The 17,296-nt window shown below is 35.4% G+C and overlaps 1 long non-coding RNA gene across 1 annotated transcript; it reads right to left on the reverse strand.

The window, feature by feature from the left end:
- Positions 1–3,667: 3,667 nt before the first annotated feature.
- Positions 3,668–16,471, reverse strand: LOC118754306. Its single transcript, XR_004994874.1, has 2 exons — positions 16,000–16,471; positions 3,668–4,217 (listed from the first exon to the last, which is right to left on the reverse strand). It is a non-coding gene; the product is annotated as an uncharacterized LOC118754306 (long non-coding RNA).
- Between the last annotated feature and the right edge of the window lie 825 nt (positions 16,472–17,296).

The following is a 17,296-nucleotide window of genomic DNA, read 5'->3' on the forward strand; positions in this document are numbered from 1 at the left end:
TGTCAAGTTTCAAGTTTGTCGCCTCGATCGAGTAGTTACATATTTAATGGCGCAGGTTTGATTAACGACCCTTTAAGAAACAGGCTGTAACCCGAAATGGCAGCAAAAGTACTCTTTATTAAACACAATATTCAAATTTTGAAAGTCAAGTACTAAATAAAAAACATAAAAAATTACTAGATTTTCCATTTTTTATTTACCTAAATCACCTAATGTACTCCCCTAAATTATTTCTTAACAAGTAAGAAAGTCTAAGTTCGGGCGGAGCCGAACGTTAAGTACCCGGCGCACGTATTAAATATATGTTTTTCACCTTTCCGAAAGCTACCGCTAGATGGTAAGCCGGGGTGTATCAATTTTGAGTAAATTAGCGTCCTTAAATTTCGAATTATTGAAGTTTCAAGCATTTCTGAAATTTACCGTTATATGAAAAGCGGCCGTAATTTTAGTCCCATTCCAATAATTTTCAACGTTTTTATTTTATGTGGCAAGCACAATAAAAAATACCGAGTTTGGTACAAATTGGTAGAACGGTTACCGATATACATATATGTGATCATAAGTGGGCGGTACCACACCCATTTTCCAAAATTTTACCATAAACGTATTTCTTGGTAAAGAATTGTTGCAAGCATCAATTTTGAATAAATTAGCTTCAATATTTACTGATTTATCGAAGATTTTGTATTTCTCTAAATTACCGTTATATGGGATGTGGGCGTGGTTATTGTCCGATTTTTTAAATTTTCGGCCATTTAGTATGCTGTATTAAGGCCAACAACTGTGCCAAGTTTGGAGGAAATTGGTGCAGCGGTTACCAAGATATTCACATGTAACCATAAGTGGGCGTGGCTACGCCCATTTTCCAAAAATTTATAATATTCTTATTTCTCGTCTAAAAATTATTGTAAATATCAATTTTGAGTGAATTATCTTCAGTAGTTACTAAAATATCGCAGTTTTCGTATTTCTGGAAATTACCGTTATATGGGAAGTAGGCGTGGTTACAGTCCGATTTCGCCCATTTTCAATACCAACCTACCTTGGATTAAGGGAAATCTACATACCAAATTTCGTTGAGATATCTCAATTTTTACTCGAGTTATCGTGTACACGAACGGACGGACAGACGGACAGACAGACATGGCTTAATCGATTTCTTTTTTCATCCTGATCATTTATGTATACATTTGTCTATATCTATCTCGATTCGTTTTGGCTGTTACAAACAACCGTTATGTGAACAAAATTAATATACCCTTATGCACAAGTGCGCTCGGGTATAAAAATATTTGACATCCGCATTCGCATCTGCATCCGCGGATGTTAGCTTTTAAACATCCGCATCCGCATTCGCATCGGCGGATGTCTAAAATTCCACATTCGCAACATCCCTACTACGGATGATATGCGAAGAAAAAAATGTTTGCTTAATGAAGAATGAGCACCAATGCAGCCACAAATGCAAATTGACGCAACCAAACAAGTCCAATCTGTCCCTTTATACGTTAGAATGGATGCAAAAGCTATGTCACATCCACATACCTATATGAAGGCAGAAATGTACATATTGGCAAATCTCCGGAACCGTGGGGTTCAACGCTAAAAAAACATAAACAATAAATTCTTGTGTGATTCATTTTTCTCAAACGCTTAAAGAGTTATAAATAAAAAACTATAATTTTCGAAATCTCAAAGTTAGCGATACTTCTGGAGGACGCAGCTTTTGTCCGATTCCAAAAATTTTCAAGACGGTGTTTAAGAAGGTCAGGCGCAATGTGCATATCAAATTTGGTACAGATTGGTGAAGCGGTTTTCGAGATACAAATAATGGACATAAGTGGGCGGACCACGCCCAGTTTCCAAAAATCCTTCGAAAAACTAGTTTTTTATTAAGATCCATTGCAAATATCATTTTTGAGCAAATATTACAACATTTCTGAATCGCACTGCACAAAGATCTGAAATTCCTTCACATATACACACATAAATTCATGGCCGGTTTTTTGGACTAAAATTATTTTATGTATCTAGCATTTTAACGAATTTTATGAAGAATGTTACCTAACGATCACGCTTGATGCCAACCTGTTATATTTTATATTTTAGTCTGTCAGTGTTCCATCAAAAAAAGATGACATTTTAAGCCATTCTCGCAAAGAATTACTCAGGCAATACTTGTTTTATTTTCAAAGGCACACAACTGTAAAAGGTCTTATTTTATTCTTTAATATGTAATTTATATGTACATACATATATTAGGTCCATTCTTTTGCAACCGAGCTACAAAAGAACACTCGCTTAAATGACGAAATACACGCAAAGCAACAACACAAATTCGGCTATTTATCCGAGTTCAGCCAGGTCGGTTAAAACATACGCCACCTGAAGAGTAGTGTTGTTAAGAGAAAAAACTGCTCTATTGTGAATTGTTAATGGGAAAGTGGACAGGGAAATTTTTGTTTTCGTGTATACATGATTTATATTTTAAATAAGTATATATATTACACAAATACCTCGCATAATTACTAATTTCTATTGTTTTTTGTGTCTAAATCCCGATGAACTAATCACATGTTTCTTGCCAGCTACCAGCAGGGTTGCTTAAGTAGCTAAAAGGAAATCTTACCCGAGTTGAGCGTTCTTTTGTCGCTCGCTTACAAAAAAATGCAGCTGTTAACAAATAAGAACTGCTGAAAGTGCAAAATGGAAAAGAACTTAAAATATTACGAGTGCAGATTTCAAATTGTTACAGTTTATTTCCAATGAGGGACACATGTTTTTCTCAACGCCTAATGCATTTTCCAATATTACATTTACTTTTTGCCATGATTTTCGGATGTCTCGGTTTTGCGCTGAGAAGGTTATACTAAAAAAAGTACAAAAGGTACCCAAAGTGCCACATCAAAATTGTTATTTTAATGACTTTGATTGTTTATACAAATTAAAATGACATTATTAACCCTAGAATGGTAAACATATTTTTTAGCCCTTTATAAACAACGAACATTTCACCTTTATACAAAAAAATTATTCAAACAAAAGAAAATATGTATTTACAATATTTTTTGTAACAATAATTAATAAAAAAAATTAATTTTTTTGGTATCTGAAATTTGTTACAGTCATATTAGTAGATCACATTTTTTAATGGGTCGTATAAAGAGACCGTTTGAAAACAAATAAAAAAATATATATCCGTTAGAGATACTTTTGTATAATTTCTTTAGCTTTAGATCAAATTAACATATTAAAAAAGAATATCATGCCTATGGCTTAGAAAATATTTTGTTATTAAAAAGTTTCCTATTCAAAAAAATACCTAATGGAACTGAAAAAAACACGTACTGCACACAAGCTTATAGAAAGAACACTTAACTGAGTTGGCACGAACCCACGCTTTGATATGAGAGGCCGATCTGGAAATATCGCAAAAACAAAAAAGTTGTTGCGCCTCACAGGCTATGTATACCATTCTAGGGTTAAAATAAATAAAATTTAAATAAGTTACAAGAAATTGTCACATTTGTTATCAAAATGGCCCAAGTTTTTTATAAAAAGCGAGTGGCACAAAAGCACACGGTTCCGGAGATTTGCCCATGTGTACAAATTTAATTTATGATAGGATGCAAATGATATACGTTATCGTTGTTTTCTCGCTCGACTCACCTTTTCCGTGCTGGACTGGAAGTAGTAGACCATAACGAATATCCAAATGATGCTAACAAAAACAATGAATTTTACATTGCGGCGCATTTTTCTGCTGTTACTGTTACTGCAAAACCTAATACAACTGGCTTTGTTAGCGCTGTTGTTATTGTTCTTGCTATTGGCTTGTGTTGCCTGTATCTTGGCAAAAATTTGTATTACCACAATTGCTGCTGTTGTTGATATGGCTGCTGTTGATGTAATCTGTGACGTATTTTTTTTTGTTTTATCTGTTGGAATTTTGTATTGGCAGCGTTAGTATTGTTAGAGTTGTAGTTTTTTTTGTTGTTATTATTGATATTGTTGATGTTTTTGTAGTTTGTGTCACCGCTTCCGCAGTGATTATCACCGAAATGAATGACAGGGGTCTTGCTGCCGCTAGTACTAGATACTTAAATGATGGATGTGGGTGTTGTTGTTGTTAATGTTGGGACAGTGCCATCACCAAAATCTTCAATGTTCAGATTTTCATCATTGGAGTCTTCGTTTTATGTATAATGTATTTATGGCTGTAAGGAAAGAAAGAATAGAAGATTAAAACCATATTTTGATTTATTAAGTATTATATATACTATATTCAAATATATACAGAAAATGTTCTGCGTATTATAGGGGAAGAGTAAGTAGCATTTTACACGAAAAATAATATTTTTTTTTATCAAAAAGAGAATGACAAGGTTCAGGCATACATAGTTTGATTGAAACCCGAAAATAGTCGTTCCCCGATTTGACCACCCTTGGTTTCCACATGGTGGTGATTCCAAAATTCATAGAGTTCAGCAAATAAAGTTTACATTCCTTCCTAGTGTCGCAGTACTTAAAAACCATTGATTGATTGATTTGATGAAAGACTAAATTCAAATTAATGACTATTTATATTTAAAAACATCCTAGATATTTGTAAAAAAGCTTAATTTTTAAACTTTATTTTCGTTGTCTTTTTATGAATAAAATATGACGATCAATATCCACAGTTAGTATTTTCAAGTTTCTTAGAAAAGCGCAAAAAGATGGCACAACACCGAAATCGGTTTGTCTCCAAACCAAATTTTAATAGGGATGACAAAAAATTTTACACAAAACGTCATATACCTACCCTATCGGAAACACAAACAACCAAAACAGCCAAAACTTTCAGTCTCGACCGGATAACTAAACAGATGAACAACCAAGCAAACAAGGAAGTTAATAATAATAATAATAATAATAGATTGGCGCTTACACATATGTTAGTGTTTGGCCGAGCTTCTCCTCCGATTTGTGGCGTGCGCCTTGATGTTGTCACACAAAGCGGAGGGACCTACAGTTTTACGCCGACTCCGAACGGCGATTGTATTTTTATGAGAAGCTGTTTTTCATGGCAGAAATACACTCGGAGGTAGGTTTGCCATTGCCTGCCGAGGGACGACCGCTGTTAAGTAAAAACCTTTTTCTAAATTTTTTTCGATGTTGCTTTGACCAGGGCTTGAACCCAGGTGCTGATGAGTGAAAGCGCGCACTGCTTACCACTACACCACAGCGGCCGACACAAGGAAGTTACTCTTTTAAAATATTTTTACTTGTTTACATATGAGTAGTCCACTTGCAAAGTGCGCTATGTAAAATTTTTTCGATTTTTAGTTTTTGGTGGATTACGTACCAGTATTTAAAGTAGTTTCATGTCCACTAACAACACAGTGCAAAATCTTTTTATATTCTGAAAAAATAGCATAAAATGTTAACTCTTCTTCCAAAAGTCGCTATCATACTTATTTATAAACTTTCAAAAGTATCCATCTGCTGATGAACCTAGAAAACTGCTTTAGGTCGTATAGACTGTTAATGTTATCTTATGTCATGGTATGTTATGTTATAATTTTATAAGGCTCTTATTTATCCAAATTTTCAGGTAATAATAAAAAAGATTCATTTTAAATGTTACTTGTAGTCGTAGTCGTTTTTTTTCAAATTTATGGCTTTCTTTTATAAAATCACATAACGCTGTTTGAAAGTTGACTACTCATATGTACATGTAAGGGTAGACAATTGTACAATTCCGTGTAAAGTCACAAAGGTGTGCTAATAAAACAGCCAAATTTTTAAAAATGGAATGTACATAAGTTAAGAATGTTAGTAAAAGTCAATAAATTCTCCTGTACAATCATAGTTGCAGTTGAAAATTATTTTCATATTCCAAATATGTTCAGCATAAACTCTCTCAAATGTGATGCATAAAATTTACTTGTAATAAAAAAATTCTGCGTATCAGAAAATTTAATATTGTGAAGAATAATAGCTCCTGACGCCAATGTTGCCAGACTCACAGTTTTAACTGCAGATTACAGTTTTTAAAACAAGGGTATAGTTGTTTAAACTACCTCCTAGTAAAAACTATAGTCTTTTTTTAGAAATAGTTGATTTGAACGAATAAATTAAAATTTCTCTTTCAGTTTTTGTGTAAATAAATTTTTAAGGTTAAAGGGGACTGATGAAGGAGCAGCGTTTCCTCATTTGAAACAAATGGTTTCAGCTGTCCTTTGTATTCCAGTCGCCACAGCAAATGTGGAAAGAATATTTTCCCTAACCAATTTGAATAAATCAAAAAATAAACCAGAAATTCCAGCACTCTTTGGTATTTGAAGAACAATACATAGATTTCTTAAAAACCTACTTCAGGTACTAAATATGACGTAACGAATCAAATGCTCAAGAAAATTAACAAAGTAACCTATGAAATATAATAAAACTAAATATACAATTTAAACGTTTTATATTATTTTATTTCATGAAAATAAATCTTTTTTTGGTTATTTACTTTTAGTACAATAAAAAAAACTTAACTTTTTAAAAACTCTTCGTTTTTGGAGATTACAGTTTTTTGGTCGAGAATGCAATTTTTTCTACGGAAATTTATAGTTATTGGAAAAATAATCTGGCAACACTTCCTGACACATAAAAATACATATTTGCATTTGTAAACCCGGCCAAATGTTATGTAATAATTTATTGTGTTGAAAATGAAATAGCTATAAAATTTGACACATATTGCAAACAGTTCCCGCCGGAAATCACTTTTTTGTCAATATCGGCTCTACATAAAAAAATTATGAATACACACATACATACATATTGATAGCTGCTTTTGCTGTAGTGGATGCTTTCTTACAAGTAATAAACAAACACATATTGACTACATGTATATTGATACAATTAAAAAATTTAAGAGACTGCAAAAACATAATAGGACCAGCAATAAATTGAGTACATCCATACGTATCACTTAAAGTTGACAAGTGAAAGACCTACTTTTTGTAGTGAATAAAAAGGCAAACAAATTTTCAATACATATAATACCGATACAGCAGCTTTGCATTTACAGTGAGTCGACTTAAATATGCTCTATTTCGGGTTATCTACTAAAAAATATTCAACCAATCCTGTGGTGCGATTCACTACGCGATTTTAACAACTCTTGTTATTGTTAAGTCAGCTAAACGACAATTTTAACAATTTAGCTACTCAGTAAACGTTTCCCTAACAATATTCGTTAGCGCCAATTCAGCTGTTCCCAGCAAAAAAACACGATTACCACAGAAACGAAAGTGGAAACGAGCTAGGCGATGGGAATCGCTTACCCTTTCGCTTCAAGAAGGCCTTATTTTAACATGGGCATGTCATTGGAGGTAAGCCCTTACCCGCAGCATTACCCTCAACCGAAGGGAGAACGCATGGATAAACAGAATCCAGAGAAGCGAACAAAGAATGCCTTACAGAGAAACTAATGTAGAATGCCTAGATAAGTACATACTTATTTATATTAAATTGAAATCAGAAAATGTCTTAAAAGATTAAAATTAATTAAAATTTTTATAAATCAGCTTTTATACATACATATGTATTTATTTAGGTATTTAGATTTTCTTAAAAATCGGTATGTACATACATGCATATTTAATTAAGCTTAAAATTGTACTTCCTCACTCTTGTACTTCACTTCATCGACTGACTTCAACTTCGCTGCAAATTGAACAAAGCAAAACATGATTTTTATGCGAGACAAATTTCCACAGAAAGTAACGGTAGAAAAAGAATTTTTGGGTATTCATTCTATTTTTCAGCTGACTACGATGCAGCATTCTACCTTGCATTCTCCGAAATGAAGCAAAGAAGCGAAATAAAAAAAATATTGTAGGACATTCTACTTTGCATTCCCTGAAATTAAGCAAAGAAGCGAGACAAATAAAATATTGTAGGACATTCTACTTTGCATTTCCGGAAATTAAGCAAAGAAACGAATTAAAAAAGAAATATTATAGGACATTCTACTTTGCATTCCCCAAAATCAAACAAAGAAGCGAAATAAATAAAATATTGTTGGACATTCTACTTTGCATTACCGGCAATGCCTAAAAGAAGCAGAAAAATTCGAAGGCATTATAACGCTATGCCTTCTAGAACACGTTACCACTAAAAGCGATTACCGATTTTTTGCTGGGTTGTCGCTAACGATAACGAAGGCCGCTAATTTGACGACGTTTAGATTGGTGCTGTTAATAAAACATAAAAATGCACAGCACCGCTAGCAAAAAAATATCAAAAATCAAAGGATTTTTCAGAAACATCAAACTTAAAGTGCAAGTACTAAAATTTAGTGGGCTACAAAACTGCATACATAATTCTTTTATTATTCTGATAAAAAACTTGAAGTTTTACGAAAGTTTGTTGAATTTTGTTTAAATGTTGCACAAGGTTTGAAGCTACAGTTTGTACGATTTTAGCTGCAGAATTAACTATTAAAACAAGTAATACAAATTAAATAACAAAAAAAAAAAATAGTTTGTTACAACACTTGTCTATATGTGTTCCGGTTATAATTTTCCAATAGAGCGTAAACAAATATAGAAAAGTGGAAGTTAAAAGGTGAAAGCCTATTTTTTTAATCTTACAGGAACTGAATATGCCTTGAATTTAAGGGAATTTAATGATTAAAGTTTTCAATTTAATACGTGTACATCGTTTATTAAAAATATAAATATTATATATCGCTAGCTTAGAGAGAAAAGTAGCTAAGTCCACTTTTTATGAAAACACATATATTGATACAAGAGGCTAGAGAAATTAAGAATGCGTCGATTCGAAAAAGGTAAAGGTCCATGTTTTATGCTTTCTCGGTTATAAATATTCAATGAAAGGAAAATTTGTTAAGTCCAAAAAAGCTCCGAAAATGCGATAATGCCAAAATAGGTCGAAATCTTTAATAAAGATCGAATCCCTCTGATTCGTATGGAGTTTTGCTTTGCTTTAAACAGGCAAAATGTTGTATTCAAAGTTTTGCGAAATACTTGAAGAAAATGACTATAAAAAGTTTTCTCCTCTCGTGTACAATTTTTAAATTGGGACTTAGCAACTTTTTAAGACGTTCTTTATTAATCATCATGACACTAGCATAATACAATCAGTCCTCAAAATAAATATGTATAAAATGTGCATACAGTGATTTTGTTTTAATATTAACAATCTTTTTCGTGTTAAATGTTTTTTGTAAACTTTTTATTTACAGCTGCGTGTAAACTATGTCAACAAAATTCAAAATTATGGTGTTTGCTACTTGTGTGTATTTATTTATTATTTTAAATAATTTTATTTTTAGTAGTTCCATCTACTATATTTCAACTGAAAACACATAAATGAAAGTTTCAAAGCTTGCATAAAATTAACAAAAATGAATCAAACTTAAAAAAATTTACTCCAAGCTTTCTAACTTTTTATTGATAACCTTTATAAGATTATCGGGTGTGCAATTTTGTAGCCCATTCAATTTTAGTCTAATAAAGTGCAAGTTTCATGTCTCTAAAAGTTACCGTTGATTTTTTAGAATGTTTTTGTGGAGGGTGTTGCGCATTTTCTTCCACATAAATTGCCTGTGAACTTTGAGCTCACACGAGCGCCTTGGCATATGCAATGGATTTGTGCCCAATAGCGGCAGCACAGTTAGTGAATCGCACAATCGTTACTGCAAACAACAAAAAATTGTTAGCTTACAACTCGATAAGTCGCATTGTTAAAAGTTAGTGAATCGCACTACTGCTCAGATGTGAAACAAAAACAATGTGCCATGTTTATGTTTTCGTAAGAATCGAAAATTTTAAGATTTTGCTTTTGACAAATATGCACTTTTGCTATTTGAGCAGAACCTACCCGTTTCTTTCCGCTTGACGATCGTAGCTCGTCCCATCAAACATAACTATTAGTAGTGTAAAGGCGTAGGGGTAGAACCTACCCGTTTATAAATGATACTGACTAAACCTAGAGGAGAGGAATTAGTACCTGCCTGTCTCCTAATACCTATCATAGACGGCCGCTGCAGCGCGCTGTGGCTTAGCGGTTAGAGGTGCGTACTCTCCACTCCGTCAACGCTTCGATCTTTAGTCCTGGCAACATCTAAATTAGAAAATGTTTTTTCTAACAGCGGTCACCACCCGGCAGAGAATGGCATACCTACGAGTGTATTTCTGCCGTGAGAAAGTTTCTCATAAAATCCATTTGCCATTTGGATGCGGCGTAAAATTGTAGTTCTCTCCACACACACATTGGAGGAGATGATCAGCCAAACACTTAGCGAAAGTCTTAGCGCCAAAATATTATTAGTAATAGGGATTAAAACCTATCCAAAGCGTGCCAAAACTTTGTACTTCTACAGTAGTCAACGGATGCTTCCTCGAAATGAATTCAGGGAATTTATTTGGCATTTTGTTTTCAGTTGTAAAGTTTTTTACGAATTTTTAATGTACACATGCTCATATTCATCGCATAGTATTACACCATCCCATCCATATTCCTGGGGAGTGCTGGGCGTAGTATTTCAATTAAAATTAAAGTGAAATGGGGAGAAAGATAGAACAGAAACAGCGAATTGGATGGTTACTAATTTTACACCAATTCAACAAGGAAAATAATAAACTCTCAATGCTAAATAGCAATCAAAGCCCTTTTGTTATACGCTGAAAAATAGACAAGGAATACCTGACCCCTCTTCCGACCCTATGGGGGCCATGTTGGTTACAGGCCACACAAATAATGCAAGGAACTGTATGGATGTTTAGTTACTCAAGTAGCCGACTGGTGTATAACTTGGTGTAAATTTGTGAATTTCGATACAATTAATCAGATGTATACCGAAATTCGTAAATTTACACAAGATATCTACCAGTGTGCTACTTGAGTAGTTCAGTTTATGCTGGGTGAAAGTCTTAAAGTAGAAAAGGACTAGACCCTTTTTAATTCGGTTCTACCGGCCCGATTTCAGGAGCACCTAGAGTTAAGCAAATCCGATTGGAATCTACTTTAGGAAGGTTATTATCACCTTATGCTTTTATGACCTATGATGACGTGGAATCATGTCAACTTATGCTGACCTAACCGGATGTTTACATTTAAATTCGGTCGTAAAGCAGTTTTTACTCGTCGGTAATGGAATTTTCGACGATAGCAATAATAGAAATTTCGCGATGATTTGTGAATATATTTTTTTTATAAAAATGTATGCAAAAATCGTAAAAAGTCCTCAACTTCTTTGAAAGTAGGATTTTATACCCAAATATGATATTATTTTTCATAATCACGAATTACCATCCATTGTAGCATTTTCATATTCCTTTTAAATAATTGTTTTAAGTCTACACTAACTTAGAAAAGCTCATTAGTTTTTCGCTCAATACATCGCTACTAAAAGCCTCAAAGGCGCGGTCTCATCCTCTTCAAGGAGGAAGGTAAAATGGGCTTGTCTTTATGCCGATGATAGTCAGTTTTTTAAGCCACGAAAAGTAACGACTCAGCAAAGCCAAAAGTTGCCCGGGCTCGAACCGTAACGTTCGTGAAAGAGTAGACAATCGATCCCAAACTACGCAACCCGTCAGTCGTCTGAATAAATTGTGACTTTGACATATGAAAACAAAAGTATTTTAATTCAAGTCACGGTAGATTTTGAGGTCACAGTAATTGAATTTTATTTTCCAGCTGCAGTGGTTACTGAAGTGGATTTTTTTTAGAAAACTACAAGAATGAAAGCAAAAGTTGTGAAAAGAATTATAATACCCTCCCTTTAATGTATGTGTCCTTTATTCTAGAGAAATTATTTTATGTTACGATTGTCATCATATGGAAATACGAGACAAGCAACACGTTCAGATTTATTATAATTCGAAATAAGATTTTTTTCGTAGATAGTTCCTCGTTCAGGATCGTGACGATTACACTCATGATAAATTTATGCAAATATCTAGAGGGACCTTCAGAGATTGAAGGAAACATTAATCTTGTTGACCGAAAAATTCACCAAGTTTCTGACGGTGGCTAGCTAAATGGTCAGATATTTCATTAACAGGTACTCTCGAGTACCACGCACATGGACTTTTTCATCGTAACTTAGTGGAGAGTTGCATTGCCGAAGAAGTACTCGAAGAGGCCTGGAAAATACCTTGAATGTAGATTGGCAATTGCTAAAGACACATAAGCTTCTGTCCTCGACCTATTTTCACCACGAAGTCCATGACCTTGCACGTACCTCGGTTTGGAATATTCTTCTTCTTATTTGGCACTACAACCACTTTTTGGATTTGGGCCGAGACCAAAGAACTTCGTTAAATGCCTTTCCCCTTCGCGAAGTTGCGCCAGTAGTTCATCCCGAGTTCACACTGGTCTTTGTGTAGTTGGTCCTTCCATTGTGCCCACGGACGTCTTTGCTTTCGAGTCGAAGGATCTTTTCACCGGAGAATCAGCATTCATGCTTACGACTTGACCAAGCCAGAGCACCATTGCATTTTTACACGCTTAACTATGTCAGGAAAAGCTTGGCTAAACACTTAGCAAAAGTGTAAGCGCCAAAATATTATTATTATTACATTATGTCAGGGCCATAGATCTTACGTAGAAAGGTTTTCGCCGTCTTTATGTTTCCGGACATATAAAGGGTACCGAAACGAGAGGATCATAAGCGATAGCCAGGCATAGACTAAGGCTCTCTTTTTATATTAGAAATTTGATCATCACTAGTCCTTAGTGTATTGAGAAACTTAACTCGCAAGGTAGGCGAATCAACATCCATTTAGAATGGGCACTCGGCCATAGGGGAAAAGGGTTTAATAAGACGGCGGACTGCCTCGTAAGAGAGACGGCAGACATCACTAAAATTGGACCCGAGCCGTTCCTGGGAGTAAGTACTAATACTCTTAAGGAAGAGCTCAGAAAGAAGACGAACGGCCTAAGGGATCTCAACTGTCGGGGCTCAGTAGCACTACGGCAAGCAAATAGTCTACTAAGAGGGTACAACGATAAGAGATCACAAAACTTGATTAACCTTCCAAAGGAGATACCTAGAATACTAACAGTTATCTTTGCAGGGCATAGAAGACTAAGACGGTATTTCTAACAGATGCATATAGGCTTTACGTGATTACCTGCCAAAAGGCTTTAATCACGGTACCCGCATTTGGCACAACGGATTAATTTTTGCCTTAATCATTGCCCTGAAATGCAAGCATTTCAGTTCCAAAGGCAGTGTGGGAGGACACACTAACCACCTTGGTGAGGCCGAAACCTACCTAAAGTCTCTGCCGTTCTTTGGGTCCCGGCACCCGGTTGCAATGCAACTCCACATCGAACCCTTTTTGAGTTCTACCGCCTTTGGTATTAAACCACTCCCCGAAGTGCTCACCAGCCAGACTTGCTTGACCAGCTCGAGTCACGCAACCTACTAAACATACCAGAATATACATGCTCAACCGTACAACTAAGAAGGTCTGCTTATATCACATATTCACCAATCCACGGTTTACCTCAAATATTTACACCGTGTTTTCAACCTTTTCTCCACATTTTCCACAGTTACAGCAGTTTTCAGCATTATCATTCAGCTCGTCTCGCTCCTCTCACAAGACTTACTAATCTCATTTCACCCCGGTGTCCCTATCCGGTGTGAAAATCGACTTTTAACCCTTGCTCAAGTCACTTGACTCACCTGATTCATTCTGCTCGTCTCGCTACCCTCGCAGGTCCTACTAGCCTTACTGGGGAATAAATTCCAGCCCGGGTGTACAATAGGCATGGAATCGCTCCTTTCAGGTTTTCTACATCTACTCAAGCAGCTTGACGAGCCACATTCCTCCTTGCAGAACTTCCTAGCTATATGATTTTACATGTGCATCTGGCCGGTCTGTCGACCTTGTTCGTCTCAATGGCTTTGCTTATCTAGCCAGCGAACACACTCCAGGGGCATCTGTTCGCCCGCGGTTCCTCTTTTAAAGTCTTAGGTATGACTTCCGAAAGTCGTAGACTCTTCTACCAATTGAGCCTCTGACCGACTCAGGATTGGTAGCCTTTGACTAGGGTACCCGGGATTGTGACACCCGTAGCCCCGCAATGCGGAACCCCCCTGGGCTCGTTGGTACGGTAATCTCCACATCGGAAACTGCGTAAGCACATGTCCTACACAGGTTCTCTTCGGAGCATCCCTGGTAGTTCATGCCGACATGGAAACCCCTAAGGGCCCCCATGTCACCACTTAAGATCTAGCCCCACGACAAGGACACCAACGTTTCGCTAGATGGTATTTCTAACAGCAGGGAATATGGACAAATGATATATGCCGGCTGTGCAACTCGACCAGCGAGACGCCACAACATATTCTTATCGAGTATGATGCACCACTGATGCGAAGGAAATCTAGGCTCGATGTGGCCACAGATTGAGCAAATCCACTCCCTACGGTCGAACGCGATGCTGCTGTTTTTGAGGGATGTAGGCCTAGAGTAAGTATTGTGATGAGGAGAGGGCGCCGGCTTCGGGGTCTAGCACAAAACTAAACAAAGCTTAGGGAAAATTACCTTAACGAGGTTCCAATAAAAATACAAGTTTTTTATGGACAAGGGCGGTCAATGTAAGTATAAAGGCGCGTTGGAATTTCAAAAATGCGTAGATGGGTTGAAAGACAATTTGTGTTGGATTGGAAATATTAGTATTTTCTGTTACTGTGTCTGTAGTTGTTCGTGTTTTATTGTACATATTCTGTTCGCACTAAATTACACTTTGAGTAAATAAAAGCATTTGTAATGTAAAGTTAATTTCACTAGAAATTTACTGGAACGGTATCTTTTAATTGCTTTTTAATGTTGCCGGAAGCTATATATGTACATTAGACTGCATCACTCCCCATACAAAAAAAAATCGGTACTATTTTTCCATTGGAGTTATAAAATCTATTATATTTTGAGACGTCCACCAAAATATTTCGAAAAAATATTAAGATTTAAGTGAGCTGGACCAATTTCAAAATACCTCTAAAAATGGAGTTTTTTATGAATAAAAATAGTTTCTTAAAATTTTTTTTGAAAAAATCCCCTCAAATGTCAAAACGGTTTAAGCTCAAAAACTTTGCATAAAAACATTAAAAAAAAAATTTAAAAAAAATTTTAACGGAATCGTAATGATGAGATTTTTGATGCTGTTTTTTAACTTTTTTCAAAGATTGGTGTAAGAAAACTTGAATAACTGAGCCTAAACTCTTCTGATTTAGACTTAAGAGGTGTCGGTGGAAAGGTATTTTCTCACCCTTTGTATTTCTTTGCTAATAAACTCATTCAAAGGATGAAAGAGAAAGGTAGGATGAACGAACGTCAATCGAAGTTGAATTAAGATGTTTTGGTGGTTGAAAAAAAAATTGGGACACAAATGATTTTTTTTTGGACCTAAATAAAAACAGTGTGAAAATACCTTTCTACTGAGATCCCATAAGTCTAAATCAGAATAGTTTTGGCCAAGTTATTCAATCTTTGAAAATAGTTAAAAAACCGCATCAAAAATCTCATTCTTACGATTCCGTTGAAAATATTTTTAAAAATTTTTATGCAGATTTTTTAAGCTTAATCTGGTTTGTCATCTGAAGGGACTTTTTTCAAAAAGTTCTTTAAGAAACTATTTTTATTCATAAAAAACTCTATTTTTGGAGGTATTTTCAAATCGGTCCAGCTCACTTAAATCTTAAAATTTTTCCGAAATATTTTGGTGGACGTCTTAAAATATAATAGATTTTGTAATCCTGGCGGAAAAACCGCAACTTTTTTTGGTGATGCTGTCTAATGTACATATGTATGTACATAAGAGGTGTTCACTTATCTAGAATTTCACAAGTACGACGAATGTGCAAGTGCTTTATGACAATCGATAACATCGAATTCAGATGTCTTGTTCATAGCAAATTGAAAACGAAATCACATACACCTATTTATTACACATAACCATTTTAACTGGCATTCATACCTGAAGATAGCGATTTTTTGGTCTAGGCTGCAGTTGACATATTTATTGGGTTCACAATATTTTCAATTTATTTGTCAAATTTCTATGCGATTTTTTTCTCAAAATACTTATGGATATACTTATGTATGCTATAGTATAAACACCATGTACATATAAGTATATGTTTGATTTTCAAATAAGCAAGAATTTCTACACTCATACGCCCCGGAGGACTCTTTCACTAATACACAGACAAATTTTGGCCGCTACTGATAACTGAGCGATTCACTTTTAGCTGTGTTGCATTTAATACGTTTGCATGTACGTATATCTGTCTGCATTTCTAAATATGTACGTACATATTTATTGACACACTTTCTGGCAAACTTTAGCCAAAACGCACTGATATGATTAGATAAGAGCAATTAAAATTTATGACAAAGTTTTAAGAAGAAAATAAATTAATTTATGATGCGAAAGTTTTAATTTTTTTTAAGACTTTCAGCAAATATTTTTTCTATTTTATTACAATTATTTAAGTATTGAATATACATATTTGTATATCCACTGTACACCATGTGCACACAATCACAAACAAACACTTTTGGCAAATGTCAAAACCAACTTAAATCCGTTGAATGCGACTCAACACAATCAATCGCCACTTGACCGTGAGCTAAATATTATTTTTCGTTTTTTTTTTTTTGCAACAATTACTTGGCCAACTTAGCCTTTGCACTAACGTCGATGCCAAATTTAGTTATGAGAAGTCATCAAAGTCGTCGAAACGCGTCGCGTAATCCACCAAAAGCGTGCGCATGGGAGACCGCTCACCTGCGAGAAACGCCGACAACTCGTTTGAACGGATTCGTAGCAACTGATGTGTCGCGTCGGTGTGCATCTGCTTATGTTGACTGATATTTATGAAAATAAACCGTTTCCCCTAAAACTGCCGCTGACTAGCACCGCCTTGTCACCGCTACGCTGGTCACCGATTACGCGTCACGCACACACACGAAATGAACGCCAAATGAACTGATTCGTTGCGTTGCTTTGCGTTTTATACATGCGCTCCACGTCAATTGGCGCAGCATGTCCAAGTTGCGTATAAGAGTTTTGGCGCCGGTGGCACATTGGCTCCCTCCCATTTGGCGCTGTCGCCATGTTGGCTTCATACCACAAACTGCGAACATGTTTGAAGCGCTTATTTTCTGCCTTGAATTTTAGTTGTGTTTTATTCGAACGTTGGGGTTTTTGAACCTTCTTTCAGTTCTTGGCTAAAGTGGTGGGTGTATGTATGTAGCTGGTTGTTGGCTGG

This window comes from Rhagoletis pomonella, unplaced genomic scaffold (genome assembly GCF_013731165.1).
Source record: "Rhagoletis pomonella isolate Grant_MI unplaced genomic scaffold, Rhpom_1.0 Rhpom_scaffold_03677, whole genome shotgun sequence".
Lineage (NCBI taxonomy): Eukaryota > Metazoa > Arthropoda > Insecta > Diptera > Tephritidae > Rhagoletis > Rhagoletis pomonella.